Source organism: Manis pentadactyla, chromosome 11, assembly GCF_030020395.1.
Source record: "Manis pentadactyla isolate mManPen7 chromosome 11, mManPen7.hap1, whole genome shotgun sequence".
Taxonomy (NCBI): Eukaryota; Metazoa; Chordata; class Mammalia; order Pholidota; family Manidae; genus Manis; species Manis pentadactyla.
Window position 1 is genome coordinate 80,441,430 of NC_080029.1, and position 12,751 is coordinate 80,454,180.

General features: G+C 36.7%; 1 pseudogene; it reads right to left on the minus strand.

Moving 5' to 3' along the window:
• Positions 1 to 9,682: 9,682 nt before the first annotated feature.
• LOC130679667 (olfactory receptor 11H6-like) lies at positions 9,683 to 10,625 on the minus strand (annotated as a pseudogene).
• Between the last annotated feature and the right edge of the window lie 2,126 nt (positions 10,626 to 12,751).

Here is a 12,751-nt window from a genome sequence, read left to right on the forward strand (position 1 = left end):
AAATTACTTTCACTTTATACATAATTTTACTTACACAGTTGAACTGACTATGGTGGGGAAGATAGCATGTAAACAGGGCAAAGAAACGTGATAAGGAAAGAACAGAGTGGAAGGAAGGTGCATTTCAGGATTGCTGTATTTAAATAACCTTTTCACTCTTGGTTAGAATCAGGGTAAACTCACCTCAAAATTCTCAAAAAGTAAGAATAGGGCCCTTGAGAATAAGCCTTTGATGTTTTGACGGTGGATCCTGAATGAGCTGTTTTTCAGAATTTGAAGAGAAAAGAAAATGTCTGCAAAGGGAAAGAGAAAGAAGCAGCAGGTTTTCTTTCAAATTCTTATCTGTAATTCAACTTGCCACTGTTCTGAATGCTCGTCATTCCTTTCCCAGCTCAGGAGCAGACTTGGTGGCCTCTGATATTCCCTCTGCTCCCGCCTCACTGGTCTAAGTTCCATACACTGAGGTTCCTTCTCTCCCTGCCTGGTGTCCTGTCTGTGGATTCTACCTGGGACTGCATGTTAATTTTTCCTTTCACTGAAAATATAAGAGTTCTTAAATCTTAATTAGACTTAATGAAAATAAATACCTATTACTTAACAAATGTTTTTTCTCCTCTCAAGTGATATGAAGCCCACTGGCTTCTGTCATATATTTTGGCTGAACTATAATGCAAACAGAGAAGTGTCAACTCAGATTTTCCTGATGTGATTTTTAAAACAAACATATCCTGGATAGATCTTTGAGATGTCCTGCAAGGAGGAATGAAGACTTTTTAAAAATTATATATTATATTATATTTTATTATATTATATTAATTATATTATATTAATTATATTAATTATATTAATTATATTATATTATATACTATATAGTGTTCTTGATAATATAAAACACATTTATCGATAAAAATGGAAAGGAAAATTCACAGCCCTCTTTTTATAGCCACATTACACCCAGTGGACACTGCAGCAGGTGGCTGAGGGGATCCCACCTGTGCCCTCTTAGAGATCCTGGGTGTGCAGGAGTTTGGTTTTCTGGTGACCCTCTGCCACAGTTTGAGCTTCATTAAGGATTCTCTGGAGCTGTTCCACAAAGATGAATAGAGTGTCAGGAAACTCTCCATTTTATTATGCATTCTTTTCTGGAGGCCACCCCTCCAGAGCAGCAGGGACAATCACAATGCATCACTCAATCCCCAAGTGTATTTTACTTTCAGTGATGAGCTCAAGGTGAAAGGTCTTCCTGAAACCGTTGGAGACACTGTCATCTAGAAATGGTCCCTCTGGTTTGCTGCCCATCTGACACCTCCAGCCTGGTTCTGGATTTTAAAAACCAGCCTCACACTCAGTGTTAGCAGTTGCTTCCAGGCTCCTGGAGCAACCCTTCTCTCTGATGTGCTTCTTCAAAGGACATTTAAAGTTCACTTTAATAAATTCTCCAATCCTGCATATCTGCCCAATCATCCACTAAAAACCTCTGTGTACATCTTTATCACTTAGTATGGTGCTATTAAAAGTTGGTTTCTACTCCCTCCACAGCCTCCTAGCAGCAGGGACTGATGCCCACTGGGACTGTCCAGTGACTTTCAGACTTCATGGATATAAAGAAACTTGGGGTCTCATTTAACATTCAGAGCCTCCCCTTACACCCTCAACCCCAAGAATTCTTTATCTTCTTATATTTTTAAATTATCTTCCCCCATCCAATAGATATATCCAGCTTTACGTCATGTTAGACGATAGTCTTTTATATCTGCTATGTGCCAGTAGATTTCAGATGCATTATCTGATATATAAAACTCATAAAATTCTTTTGAAGACAGTCTTACCATTTTAATGTGATTAAACAGAAGCCCACAGAGGGAAAGAGTTTATATTTGGCTGTCATTCAACAGCATATTTTCTTTTCATGAAAAGGATGCTTGAAGTGAAAAATTACATACATCTAATGTGCCTTTGAACCTACCGTTTATTCTTTCTTGTTCTTTGTTAAGTCTTTTGGTCCCTCTGGAAAACTTCTGTTAACATTCTTTGGGCTTTTTCTTTAAATATTTTCACTCCAAACATTGCAGTTGATAAGATTGTTCAGAAGCTGGTTTCTATGGCTGAACTTCCTGTTTATTTTGGTACAACAAACTTCACTGAAGAATGATTACCCATTGTGAACAAATATTTATTTAAAATGATCATTGTCCACAAGGAGCTTTAGAGGTAATGAGCCACTCTGGCTAAAGTTCTAGCAAAAATATGTGTAAGGTCAAACCTTTAACACCTTTTTATTCTTCGCTGCTTCATTAGATATGTGGTAATCCTACACTGACAGGGGGTACATCTGAACTCCTGGGCACAGTCCACAGGAAGGTGGGATCAGACCTGTTTCAGATGTTATCCTCTGTTAGACTCTCTGGAACTCGTGTTAGGCTCCTCCTTTTCTCTCTAAGCATTGGGCCTTTAGCACAGAGAGATGATGTGTCAGGAACCAGCCAGAATGTCTCTAATCCAAGCTGACAAAGGCAGCAAGACTGAAGTGTCCCTCTCACTCTGCTCAGTGTTCATCCTGCAGAAAGTAACTTGGCAGCAGATATTTCTGAGTAGCATTAGTGAGGTCCTTTGTTGCCACTATTTCCTGTCTCTTCTCCTGGTGCTAGTAATTTAATGCTCTAGTCCACCATTTTGGAAGCACCACCGATGTTTCTGGAAGTCCTAGAGTCACTAATGATTTCATATTGCACTTCGAGATTCCTTTTTAACCTCCTCCTCCAATTATTTCCTTATGAAAAACTATTGATTCTTTGCCCCATTGATGATGGCTCTCTAACCTCTTCAGTACAATTTGTTAAAAATATTTTATTATGAATAATATTTATATTGCTGTCTCTTAAGTATGTAACCTTCCAAATCAGTTCTTTCCCTTTTTAATTTCAGAAGTACCTCAGAAACTAGTCCTTTTTGATGTCACCTGCCCCAAGAGACAGATATTTTGAAAAAACTTGAATTTTTCTAGATGTTTTAGCTTCAGATAAATTCCTCAAATGTAAGTTTCAACCATTTTCAATGCATTAGCATTTGGATTCATTCGCATTTATGTGAATCCTAGAGTAGAAGGAATCACGAAACAGGGCTCTGAAGATTGTGAATATAGATAGAACAGTAGAGGAAGTGAGAATTGTGGGTATAACTGAGGCATTTGCAGCATTAACTAGGGTCTCTTACTTTTCATTACTGTTATCCTACCAGTTTTCCTCTTTTTTCTTTCCATTCTCTGATTCTCTGTGCTTTCTTCCTAGAACTGGTGCCATGACAACTAGGCTCTGTGACATCCCACTTTGCTCAGTGCCTCTCTTGTCCTGCTCAACTTGTCAGTGGGTATTTGAGCTCATACAATATAACTCATGGAGTGCTTGAATCACTCCAATTTGGGTATCCCAGGACAATGCTCAGTGTAAGTCACCTGGATGTTTTAATGCTGAAGGAAAAATGTCCTTTGGGCCTGGAAGTCTTTGCTTAAATTTGGAGTACCCATAGGAAACCAAGTCCTGATCAGGTTTCTGGATTCAAATTCTAGGAAGAAATCAACACTGAACTGGAAAGTCATTGGCAGGAAGTGGTGCCCTGTGGGTAAATCTGACCTTCTCAAGCCCTCTTTCCATCACGTGGAAGGTACAGCAGCCAAACCCCAAGGGCTTTGTTGATCTAAGGTCTGCTTTGGGCAGTGTGGTCCAAGATACCAGGTCCTATTGAACAGCCTCTGTAGGCCACATGTAAAGGCTCTTAGGGTTGCTCTGAACTCTGTGGAATTGGCATGGAAGAGAGAAAAGTAGCCAAATATACATATTTGGTCATTTCATAACTGACTTTAGATTAGTAATATCCAAACTTTTGGAGCTGCTATAGATAGTGCTTATTTTTACCATGGTGCCTCTTTTGTTCTCTCCAAACATGCCCTATACATTTAATAATGACTTTCCAAATTAAAGAGAATTTAATTAAATTTTGAGAATTTTCTGGGATTTTGAGTCTTACATTCACCTGTTTTTTTCATATTTTATTTTTTTTAATTTAAAAAATTTTATTTATAAGTATATTTTTTATTGAAGTGCAGTTGATATACAATATTATATTGGTTTCAAGTACACAACACAGTAGTTCAAAAGTTACACAGTTACTCTCTGCCAACATACAAAGATGTTACAGAATCATTGACTATAATCAATGATTATCTCCTTCCATTCCCTTGACCAACTTAAATTTAGATTGATATTTTTGTTCCCCTTTATACCTCTCACACTCCGCACTCCCGCAATCCCTCCCCATGGTAATCACCAATCACTCTGCAGTGTCTATGAGTCTACTGCTGTTTTATGCATTTTGTTTTTAGATTCTATATATAAGTGAAATAATATGGCATTTGTCTTTCTCTGCCTGGCTTATTTCACTGAGCCTAATACCCTCTAGTTCCATCCATGTTGTTGCAAATGGTAGGATTTGTTTTCTTCTTATGACTGAATAATATTCCATTGTGTATATGTACCACATCATCTTTATCCATTTATCTATTGATGGACACTTAGGTTGCTTCCATATCTTGGCTATTGTAAATAGTGCTGTGATAAACATAGGGGTGCATATGTCTTTTTGAATCTGTGATATTGTTTTCTTTGGGTAAATTACTAGGAGTTGAATTCCTGGATCAAATGGTATTCTTATTTTTAGTTTTTTGAGGAACCTCCATATTGCTCACCACAATGGTTGAACTAATTTACATTCCCTCCAGCAGTGTAGGAGGGTTCCCCTTTCTTAACATTCATTTTCGATATGACTGTTGTACTCAGGTCTGAGTAGTGAATTCTTGACTCAGAAGAAGTTGGGCAGAAATAGAATTTCAATAGGCTGGAGGCAGGCCCCCAGTAGTGGCTCAGAGAAACCTTAGTTAGTGCTGAAAATGCCTCAGTTATACCCATAACTCCTCTCACTTCCTCCAATGTCCTATCTATACTCACAATGTCTTTAGAGCACTATTTTGTGATTTCTTCCCCTCTAGGATTCTCCCAAAATGCTAATACATTTAAAAATACTCTTTAAATCATGCAATTCAGACTATGTATCATTATAGAAAACCTAAAAAAAACCCAAAATGGCATAATATTAGCATTAGTTCTTTATCTTTCAATTTATTTTTATGTTAAAAAATAGTATCATACCAGACATGTTGCTTTGGAACATATTTTTAAAATATACAAACTAGAGTGAGACTTTTTCCATATTAGTAAATATAGGTCTACCTAATCACTAATGGGAATATAACATTGCATTTTATGAGTACAGCATATTTTGTTCAAGCAATTCTCTCCTGTTTGACATTTAGATTGCTTGCAATTTTTTCTACTACAAATAATTCTGTGAAGATGTCCCTTTTCAGTGAATTACTGTAAGTGGATTAGCTGATTAAAATGATATATATATATATATATATATATATATATATATATATATATATATATATATATAATTTTAAAGCTTTTGTTTTAAAGCTTTTGTTTTTATTGCTAGGTTGCTCTCCAAAAGTATTGTCCTTATATTTCAACCAACAGGTTGTAAGAATGCTCATTTTCCTCACATCTGAAATACAATCACACACACATACACACACACAGGCTGTTATAATTCTAAAAATTACCATTATGAATATTTGAAAGTAATGTCTCATTATTTTAATGTGTATTTATTTCATTTGTAATTAGGTTGATTTTAAAAGAATACTTTATTGGTTGTTTGGCCTTTCTTTTGTTTCCTTTATTTCTTTTTTCTTCCTATTTATGTATGTAACTCATTTTTCTATTCATATGTTCATTTTTTTATTTAAAGGAATTTATATATTTTATGAGGATTTTTGTATATTTATATATTTATATTTTATAAAGATTTGCTTTTACCATTTTTGGCATTTGTCTGTTCAATATATGTATAGCAATTGCTTAAAGCAATCAAATTTATTTTTTATGTAGTCATATTTATCACTCTTTACCTTCACGGTTTATACTTAGACTTAATGCTTAGGAGAATATCAATACCTTGAGATTATATAACATGTAAGATGTAGAATTGAAAAATTTCGTTGACATCTTTATTTGTGAATAGCAAATGTGTATAGTTAATAAAAGGGAAGATCAGCCTGTCTCTAGGTTAAGTGGCAGTTTCAGAAAGGATAAATCATCACTTCCCCATAGAGAAAGGTAATTAATGCCATAGACTTGCTGCTCTTCTCAGTGAATGGAACCATACTGATGGCACTGCAGGTCGGTTTCTGAACCTGCCTGGACTCATCCACTAATGAACCATTTACAGTGCATTATGAATTGCTGCTCTTCTTGACTGAATTTATGATTTGGTGAATATGACAATATCCAGCTCATGATTGTAAGCTCTCTTTGCATAGCCACTTGATTTCCCATGGAAAGATGTTCAGGCTTTTCCCCCAGTGGAAGTAAGATTTCCTTTGCCAACAATTAGTTCGATGCAATAAAAACATGATCTTGTTCTAGGACTCTAGGGCCATGCTCTACAAATCTAATGCTGCTTATCACATCATATTCACATCTTTATAGCCTGAGCAGCAGGGATGCACAGCAGCCTGAATCTATTGTAGAAGTTTCTTTTTTCTCTGGGCTCTACTCAAAATCAGCAGTCTTCCAAGTCAATCACTTGATCAATGATTCAGAGCAGTATTCAATAAATTTGGTTTTACCTACCTCCCAAACAACAGGAGTTCCACCGAGTTCTGTGCCTCTTTCTTAGTAGCAAGGGTTGCAAAATATAACAACTTATCCATTATTTTAGAGGAAATGTGCCCTGACTTAATAACTGGTTGGCCCAGTTTGTCATTCTTTCTTAAAATAGAAATATGTCAAGGAAATAAAAAGTCACCCAACTCCACAGCTCATAATTATTATCTCTTTCCATTCAAGGGCTAAAGCCATTGCATAGACAATGCTTTCTCTTCAACTTTACCTCCTCCCAGTTTATCATACGTGAAAGTCTGAGTAGATGCACTGCTTTTCAATACTAGGAGTTATCACCATCTGTCTTATTTCCTGCACTGGATCTTTGCTGCCATCTTTCTAGGTTCTCATACTGAGGGTTTGATTTCTAGGGCCTCTTAAATTACCAGTTGTATTTATATGGGCTCTCTTGAAAGCAGAGCCTAAATCAAGGACTTGGATGTACATGTTACATATGAGAGGTGATCTTAGAAAGAGCAGGGAAAGTAAGTGGAGGAGGAGGAAAAGCCACTGTAAGAGGCTGGATTCTGGGGCTTCTGAAGTACATAGGGAATGTGTCCCCAAAAATGAATGTTTGATGCATTCATTCTGAGTTCTGAGTTACCCTGTAACACTTCAAGGCTGCACTTATACACATAGGCTGTGGGGGCCCTGATGGCTTCTAAGAATATCTGAGGTAGAAATTTGAAAGACATGTGGTACTTCTGGGGCAGTAGGAGTTAAAATCCACATGGAACTGTTCAATACAGTTGTAGCTGAAAATAGCAGTTCCCTAAAAGCACCTGCTACAGTAACCCTCCTGGTCTCATTATCGTTTACTAGTTGTGTGACATTAGGGGAACTGCTGAACCTCACTAAAACTGCTAGTTTTCCAATTTAACATGGCATCAATAATAACCTGCTCCAGAGGGTTGTTGTAAGTAATAAATGAAGTAGCTGTCCTTAAAACATATTCTGTGGAATAATAGTCCCATGTAGTGATTTGGTGGAAAAGAAAGTTATCCTGTCAAAATTGGATAAAGCTCCATCCTCCTGTGTCTATTTTGAAGACTCATACTGCTTATGATGTTCTTGAAGACTTCATGAATTACCTTAATTTGGTGTAATCCATTACTTGCCCTTTTTAAATAAGGGACTTTTTTTTAAATTGAGAAGACTTTTCCCCCCTCTCCTATTAACTTCACATGGATTATTCCTAGAAAAACACGTTGAAAAATTTGGAAATAGTTTATATGTGATTTATCTCAGTGATTAACAGCAGATAAATGCTCAAATAGTAGTGTATATTATTGAAATAAATGAGTTTGCAAGGCTATCTGTATGTGAGGAGGTAAGAATTTATTATATGGTTAGAAAAGAACGTAACTGATAGTGGTTAAGGGAAGTGTGAGGACAATAATGAAGACAAGAAGTCATTATTGAGTAGGATAGGCTTTTGTTGGTATTCTTATAAATCATCTCAAAATAAATTTTAAAAATTTGAAGTTCACATTTTGTTATCACTATTTTGTTAGTTTATAAAGCTGAATTAATCAAAAGTTACTAAATAAGATGTATTTTACTCCACTAAGTGAAAGCAACCTGAAATATGGGGTGAAAATCTTCCTGGGACATGGAAAGTCTTAGATATAAAGAGTCTAGTTAATTATTACCTCAAACTTGGTTACAAGTATAGAAACCACACACCTTTAGAAACAGTCACAGCATATTTTATTAATTACCACACATTTTGATTTCTTTTCCTAGTCTGCTAAGAAAGATAGATGTCTATGGAATGAATAAACCATAAACATCTACAGGGAAATTGTAATTAAAATAATCAGGAAAACATCAGTATCTTACACTTTCATTAAAGATATTTTGAGTGAAGTTCTTAACGAAGATTTTTTGCTAATGACAATAATTTGTCCAGGCAGTTGTTTAGCCATTCAATTCACTTTGCTTTTGTGACATACAACACAGAACACTTCTCTTTTGTTATGGAACTTCCAGAAATCCTGCCTCTTAAATCCTTGGTTCTTTCCTTAAAGAAGTCAGATTACAGTTGCATTTCATTTTGTGGAACAGATGACTTTCTGAAAGTTGTAAATGTAGCTCTGTAAATTGCATTTTATTTCCCTATTGCCTTTACTTAGATTTTAAAGAGTCATCCTCAAAAGAATAGAAAGCCAATGGTTAAAATGAAATGCACAATCAAAACAGCAATTGTGATTTTAATTTATATATTTTAAACATATCTTTTAAAGAAGAGAAGAGCTTTAGAGACATTTCGGATAATACTTAAATATGTTACAGGGCACAAATTCTGACAATACGGTCCTAAAGCCCATCAGTTGACACTAGATGTGCAGCAGAGGGAATGAGTCCTAACTAATGCCTGGCCCTTTACATATGGCCTCTATTTTTAACCATATTTGAGATAAACAATAGCCCCTAAATTCCTAATTTTTATTTTGAATGCTCTCTGACCAGCTATGGCTGTTAGTTTGTTTCTTTAAGATATTATGAGTAAAAACGTATCAGTCTTTGGAGGTAGAGTGATAAGATCATGCCTGTAAAGTTGGATTTATACAGAAATCCTTTCTCTTAGTCAGTAACTACCAGTGGAGGAGAATTTGTTTACAGTGTTAGAACAAGTTTACGACCTAAATTATATCCATATATATTACTTTAATTATGAAACACAAAACAGATTTATACTTTTGAGAAACTCAGTTTCATATTATATATTTCAATTTCTTAAGACAATTTTATTTCCTAAGTAAGATGAACTCATCATATAGTGAGTGATATTTAAGATAATAATGGGCTTTATTATAATAGTTCCAAACCAAAATTACTGAATTCTCTTATATCTTACTAAGATAGGTTGTGATGGGATTTAGTTCACTATGACTTCAGATTTATGTTTTATGCACAGGTATTTCAGTCCCAAAGACTTTGTTGAGGGCTGCCTTCATCTCCTTGTTCCTGAGGCTGTAAATTAGGGGGTTGCAGAGGGGTGTTATTACAGAATAAAATATGGTCACAATTTTTTGCATTTCTACTGGGTGTCCTGATCTCGGACTAACATATATCACCATAACAGAGCCAAAAAACAGGATCACCACAGCCAGATGAGAAGCACAAGTGGAGAAAGCCTTGCGTTTGCCCACTGCTGAGGACATCCGTAGTACAGCCAGAATCACCAGAGTGTAGGAGCAAAGGATAAAGAGAAGGGGGCCGATCATGAAAACAGAATTGAAGGTCGAGTAAATGAACTGTGAAGCGGTGTCATCAGAACACGACAGCATCATCAGTGGGACAGGATCACACACGAAATGGTTGATGGTGTTTGGGCCACAGTAGGGCAGCTGAGAAATGAGGACAACCGGTGTTAGGAAGAGGGTGAACCCACACGACCATTCAAAGACGACAAGAGCTGTGCACAGCTGTCTGGTCGTGATGCGCGGGTAATGCAGAGGGCGGCACACGGCTAGGTACCTGTCAAAGGCCATGATGCAAAGGAAGAAGCCCTCGTCACACCCGAAAGAGAAGTAGAACTGCACAAAACAGCTCACAAAGGAGATGGACTTGCTTGTGGACGGGAAGTTGGCCAACATGTTGGGGACGGTGGTGGTGACATATTTCCAGGAGAGAGAAATTCCCCAAGAGGATGTACATTGGGGTGTGAAGGCATCGGTCCCACCGCACAGCACAGGCAATGGCCACGTTCCCCATCAGGGTCAGGATGTAGGCCACAGAGAAGAGCCCGAAGTAGAGGAGCTGCGCTTCGGGGCCGGAGGGAAAGCCCATGAGGAAAAAGTGGCTGACGGTGTGGGTGGTTTCTCTGCTGGACACATTCATGAGTTTGGAGGGCGTGGCGATGACATCAGCTGTTGCACTCTAGTGGGGTTTGCTGGCTCTTCCACCAAATGTCCTTACCATGTTTTTGCATAAAGAAATACAGAATGAGGTTTCTGTTTAAACAACAAAACTGATCCTCACAACCTGTTCCCAAAGTGTATGATTTCATTTTGATAAGATGCAAAAAATTAAAAAGAAGCATGGTTTGGTGTAATCTCTAAACTAGGTCAGGAGCAGGATTTACGTATAAGGAATGGAAAAGTTGTAATTTTGAATATGTCACTTCACCTCTATTTGCTAACCTCATCTACATACCATGTATAGAGTATTGTACATGCAAATCAATGTATGTGAAATTTGTTTTAAAGCATTCTGTAAAACTAATTTATTATAATTAATAACATTGATAGTCATACCAAATGAAGCACTACTTAAGTCTCACATTGGAAAAGGTGGTGTCTCACTGAGGAACAGTGAAGGGGCAGGGCAAATATTCCTCTTTGTGCTTGTTTATGGTATTGCAAAGCGATGACTCAAAGGGCCTCTCTCGTTCCTGCACAATGCATATGATATGACCACACGTTTGGTGTGTAGGAAATGCTTTCTCTCTCTCTCCAGCTGGTGGTTTCAGCTCCAGAGCATGGGAAGAGCCCTGCACTTTGGCACCCAGATTTTCCTGGTTAAAAATTTTAATGCCCTCTCTTGTGAATGTGAGAAGTAGATATGCCATTTGGGGCACCTGACCTTAGGGAGAGCCACTGCTCTGAGTGGCTGGACTGTTGATGGAATGAGAGTTGGCCAATTTTTCCAAAAATGTCGTAAAGTTGATTTGCGTGTTTAGATTTCTGTGTGTGGTGTTCTAGATTGCTTCGATTGCTGCTTTCTATGTTTGAAGTGTTTTCATTTTTACACTTACCTCTGATACATTTGTCTCCATTCAAGGCATTTTCTATTGACATGGAATATCTTGCTTCCCTCCCTCTTGCTCCTGCCCTTTTTCCAGTTTATTGTTACTGAATCAAAGCTTAACTTTTCTGTCTTGTTTCCTTAGAAGCCTACTCTTGGGTATGACATTTGACATTAAGTGGAAAGACTATTTATATAATCTTATTGCCCATGAGGCTATGTACATTTTTTGAATGGAACCTGGTAGTTCATCTGTTTGTTTCCTGTAACAATCATATCTTACCAGGTGGCAATGTAGGGCAGGTCCAGCATTTCTCCAGCTATAAGAGAATGTGTTTTTTTGTTTATGTTTGTATTTTTTTTCTTTTTGCCCTGTAAGATAAAGATTCTCCCTTGATCTGTTTTGATTGTGTAGTAAGATTTTTAAAAAGAGATTTCTTAGGAATTTCCCTGAATAATTGTATAATTTTCTTAGCTGTGGTTGTTACACACTATGTGAGAAAGCATGAATGTCATCTTCTCTGGAGACAGCCAACTATGGAGCTAGTGAGCCTTGGATTTTCACTAGAAATGGAAAACAGAGTGCCTTTAACATAAGAGTATTTAATTTGTACTTAGGCACAAATAGTACATAATAGACATTGGCAAAGAGAAAAAAGTATAATATTATTATTAATGTAAGAGGCAGATAGTATGACTACATTTCAAAAATATCATACTGATGAATGCCCACAAGTTATTCTGCTGTTTCTTTTATTGATGAAAAAGCTCATATAGTTGCCACACAGGTCTTAGTGGTTGTCTTCATAACTGAATTTGACTGAGTTTTTTTTTTTTTGGTAGATATTTTTTATTGAAGGGTAGTTGATGCACAGTATTACATTACATTAGTTTCAGGTGTACAACACAGTGATAAAACATTTATATACATAATTCTAGGTTCCAGCTATCACCCTACCAAGCTGTTACAATATCTTGACTATATTCCTTATGCTATACATTACATCCCAGTTACTTATTTATTTTACCATTGGAAGTCTGTCTTTTTTTTTTTTTTGTGAGGGCATCTCTCATATTTATTGATCAAATGCTTGCTAACAACAATAAAATTCTGTATAGGGGAGTCAATGCTCAATGCACAATCATTAATCCACCCCAAGCCTAATTTTCATCAGTTTCCAATCTTCTGAGGCATAACAAACAAGTTCTTACATGGAGAA